This window comes from Lynx rufus, unplaced genomic scaffold (assembly GCF_022079265.1).
Source record: "Lynx rufus isolate CCGP_SWC_20201006 ecotype Redwood Valley unplaced genomic scaffold, mLynRuf1.p SCAF_25, whole genome shotgun sequence".
Classification (NCBI taxonomy): Eukaryota; Metazoa; Chordata; class Mammalia; order Carnivora; family Felidae; genus Lynx; species Lynx rufus.
The window spans coordinates 8,127,509-8,132,412 of NW_025814840.1; positions in this window are offsets into that span (position 1 = coordinate 8,127,509).

Genomic DNA, 4,904 nt, shown 5'->3' on the forward strand with positions numbered 1-4,904 from the left:
ATAGCTTTCCTTTCTCTAAGCAAGTGGATTCTTAAAATAATACTGTGGCGCCCAGACCCTTAGGTGACCGCTCCAATGATTTTCGCCTCCTAGTGCCGGTGTGTTGGTGTAACCCTCTCCCCTTGAGTGTGGTACGCCCTTGAGACTTGGTTCTGGCCAACAGAATTGGCAAAGGTAATGGCGTCACACCCTTGTTTGGATCACGTTTATGGCAAAGGACGTCAACTCCTGATTGCGTCATATTATAGGAGAATCCATCAAGCAGACTGGAGGAGAGATCTCCCTTGTTGGTTTGATGAGAGGACAGATATGTGGAGGAAGCCTACATGACCTCTAGGATCTGTGCCTATAGCAGATAACCAGCAAACAACCAGATTCTCAATCATACAGCTGTGAAATCAATTACATCTACATCCTGGATGAACTCAAAAGCCCACGAATCCCCCAGTAAATCTTCCAGTTGAGAAAGAAGGCTGGCCACCCCTCATTTGCAGCCCCGGGAGACACCCTGAGCTGCAGGGGACTAGCTGTGCCATACCCAGACCCACAGCCAGAGTGACAAAATAAATGTATATTCTTTGAAACCACCAAGTTTGTGGAAATTTCTTATCAGCAATAGTAAACTACTATTAATGGTAATAACAAATCATTCTTTTTATTATTATTGTGACTATCGTTTTGTCTCTTTGGTTAAAAGCTTGAGGGGCGCCTGGGTGGCTCAGTCGGTTGAGCGTCCGACTTCGACTCAGGTCATGATCTCACGGCTCATGTGTTCAAGCCCCGCGTCGGGCTCTGGGCTGACAGAGTTTCCTTATTTTTCTTGTTTTGGTGAACTTTCTTCAAATTTGTTTGGCAGATCTATCTGCTAGCGATGGATTCTCAGTGTTTGTCTGAAAGAGTCTTTGTTTTGCCGTCATTTAGGCTGAATTATACGCCATTATATCTACGTATAAAGTCCATCTTCTGTGCCCATTCACCTGTCAACGGACATTTAAGTTGTTTCCATACCTTAGCTATTGTGAATACTATTGGGATGATCATGGACGTCTGTGTATCTTTTCAAGACCCTAATGTCAATGCTTTTGAATAGATACCAGAAGTGTGATTGCTGGATCATACAGTAGTTCTGTTTTTAATTTTTTGAGGAACTTCCATACCGTTTTCTACAGAGGTTGTGCCACTTTATATTCCCACGAGCAATGTGTTAGGGGCCAGTTTCTCCACATCCTGGCCAACACTTCTCTTTTGTTTTGTTTTGTTTTGTTTTGTTTTGTTTTATTAGTATTGCTTTTGTTATAGCCACCAACAGGAGTTGAGCATATCTCATCATGGTTTTGACTTGTATGTCCCTGGGGGTCTCATCACCCCCTGGGGAGAGAGGGAGAGAAATGGTGGGTGTATATCCTTGGGAAAAGTTTGAGAGGCCCCCAGAGTCTCCGGCTGGGCTGATCAGTGAAGGCATTTTGCCTTCATTTCTAAAAGACTTGTTTTTTTCGGACAAGAGAACCTTAGACTGACGTGCTTCCTAATTTGTTCTTACTCCCTCGGTCCTTTTAAATGCTGTTCATTACCTCCTGGCATGCAGTTGCTGATAAGTGTGTGATTTCTTATATTCGTGTCTTTGGACTGTCTTTTTTTCCTCTTTGTCTGCTTTAAGATTTTCTTTTTACCAACAGAGTGTTAGCAATTTGAGTTCATTGAACTCTGAGGTGGTTTTGTTGTGTATTCTGCTTGGAATTCAACTGGCTTCGTGGATCTGCAGATTTACAGTTTTCATCAAATTTAGAAACGTTTTGTTCATCATTTGTCCGAGTATCGTTGGTACCTTCACTTACCTGGGTGTCTAATTTGTATGTTAGACACCTGCTGTTGACCCACAAGTCAATGAAGCTGTGCTTTTTCCCCAGCGTCCTCCCTCTGTGTGCTTCATTTGAAATAGTGTCTGTGGGTGTCCTCATACCCACAAATTCTCTCTTACACAGTGTCTAGTCTGCCATAATCCTGGCTGGTGCATTGTCTATTCTGGAGACTATTATTCTCCATCTGTAGATATCCCATTTGGGTCTCTTTTATATCTTCTGTTTTTCCTTTCTTTATTTTATGTCTTTCTCTTTATTTTAATGTTTATTTATTTTTTTAGAGGGAGAGAGAGACGGAGCATGAGCAGGGGAGGAGCAGAGAGAGAGGGAGACACAAAATGTGAAGCAGGCTCCAGGCTCCGAGCTGTCAGCACAGAGCCCTACGGGGGGTCCAAACTCATGAGCTCTGAGATCATGACCTGAGCCGAAGTCAGACACTCGACCGACCGAGCCACCCAGGCACCCCTTTTTATGTTTTCCTTTAAATCCTTGAACACAGTAAGCATCTTCCAGGACCTATTTCAACATACTTTCTGTTCACGCAATTATCTTTCCTTTTCTAAGTTTGTTTTATGGAATGATTCTCTCCTGGCTGTGGGTTATAGTTTCCTGCCTTATTGCATGCTGAATCATTTGTTATTGGATGCCAGGCTATTGGGTTGCCAGGCACTGAGTGCTAACTTTTATTCCTTTAGACGGGCTTAGCAATTTTTTGGCAGTCAGTTTGTTTGCAGCTAAGTCTGATTATTTCGAGACACGCTTGTTTTTGTTTTTCATCGCCTAAGGGCCAGTCTAGAGCAATCTCTCCTCTAAGGAAATTCTGCCCTGCCACTGACACGTCTATTTTCTGAAGTCTCTACTGAATTCCCGTCCCCCCCCCCCCCCAACCCCCGCGGCGTTCAGAAAGGTCTCTCATGCTGGCCTGCGAGAATTTCAATGAATCCCTACGGGTACTGTGTGCACTCTAGAAGCTGTTTTGCTTATAGTTTCCTGGCACTTGTTCCTTCTCTGAAAGTTTTACTCTGTCCACTCTTGTGGGATTCTGCCTTTAGCATGGGCACATTATTATTCAGCCAGAGCTCCGTGAGATGCCATCCTCTATTTCAGAAGCTCTTTCTCTGCCTTGCACTCACAGGTTTTATTGTCCTTCTCCTTGAATTCCAGTCTCTGCCTCCACTAGTCAGCTAGACCACTGAGTGTTTTGTCTTCTCCTTTCTTTTCTTTTCTTTTCCTTTCCATCTCTTTCTTTCTTTCTTTCTTTCTTTCTTTCTTTCTTTCTTTCTTTCTTCCTTTCCTTTGTTGTTGTTATTGTTGTTGTCGTTGCCAAAGGCGTTACGGTTTCCATTGGGTCCATATCTTGGGAGAGGGCTCCAGGGTGGTGAAAAAGCTGCCCAGTGGCTGCAGGGAGGGGCTCAGGCAGAAGCCCCAGCACCAGGGGGCATCAGAGGGGCCCCTCAAAGGCTACCGGGCTCTGGACTGTCCTACTTGTGCATCAGAGTGAGCCTTCCAAAGAGATACCCATGCAGACGGCCTGGGGCCCCAGGCAGGCTGTGGAGGGGAGTCAGGTGGTCATACATCTTCTTGATGAGTGTCACCTCCTCACCTGGGAAGTGGTTTTCCAGGAAGCCCCAGGGATGAGGGTCTGTGTGAGCAGAACCCAGGGCGTGCAGATCCCCAAGCACCTGGCCCATGTTCTTCTCCAACCACAGTGGCCTCCCTGGCATCCGTGGCTTTACCCCACCCCCACTGAGCTTTCTTGGAGTTCCTCTACCTTTGCTGTGATCTAGAAATGATCAGTAGGCAGAAAAGTAAGGTTTGCATAGAGAATACCTCATCTGTGTCCTTCCCTTCAGTGATAACAGTCCTGTGCGGCCCGATGTCCAGTGTCTCAAAACTGTTATGACTTGGGTTCCAGTGTTCTGGTTTTTTGTGGCAGAATGGTAATTCCAGACGCTGTGGCTAGAAGCAAAAGTCAAGATTCTTTTTAAAGACTGTATCATTCTGCCAATGCATAGCTAGTGTAACCCGACATAAACAAGGTCATTAAGAAAAACCACAACTATTAAAAATTTTACAGTTCCTCCATGTTTTATCTAAAATTGTCTCTTAGGATTCATATGTTGCAGGAAACTAATAGAATCCAGCCCTCTGCTTTCCGCTGTGAGTATTGCGCACAGAGAGAGCTGAAGTGGCGTATCTATGAGTTAGTCTAATCCTAAACTAGGATCAAAACTGTATTTCCAAAACGCTGGTCCAATGTAGTATTTCCTTTTTTTTTTTTTAAGTTTATTTTTTGCGGGGGGGAAGAGAGAGAGAGAGAGCGCGCGCGCTTGCGAGCTCAGGGTAGGGCAGAGAGAGAGGGAGAGACAGAATCCCTCTGTCAGCACAGACCCCCATGAGGGGCTCAATTTCACGAAGCATAGGATCATGACCTGGGCTAAAATCAAGAGTCAGACGCTTAACCGACTGCATCGGCTTTTCTCTGCAAAAGCTTTATTGCTTCCTCCTTAACATCTTCAATTACAAGTTTTCCCACTGATTCATCTTCCCTATTCCTCCCTCCAAGGGTGTTTTCACCGTGAAATACCGCTGCACCAGAACTTACCGTGTCTCTACTGCTTTTTATTTTATTCCACCGAATCCTGACTTCCCTAGCTATAGCTCAGAGTTTCCCATACCTTGCTTTTCCAGCTACATCTGTTTCTGCTTCCCTAATCAAATGCATACCTTTCATTCAAATAAGGGCTCTACACCTACACACATCTTCATTCTCCTCGACAGGATCTGCCCACACTGTTTGCCTTCAGCTGAATGGAATTCTATTAAAATTAAATCACAACGTTGCATTTCCTAATCAGATTGGATTTTCTGGTCCTCGGTGCTTCATTTACAAGCATTCTTTTTTACTTTATAATTTGTTTTTGGTAGAAGCCTCAAGATACGTCACTATCACTCTCATAAATCATGTGAATTTAATATTTTTAGTTTGATTTGGTATTACGTGCTCGGGAATCCAAACACCGGTAGCTTCCAGAGGGGAGACAC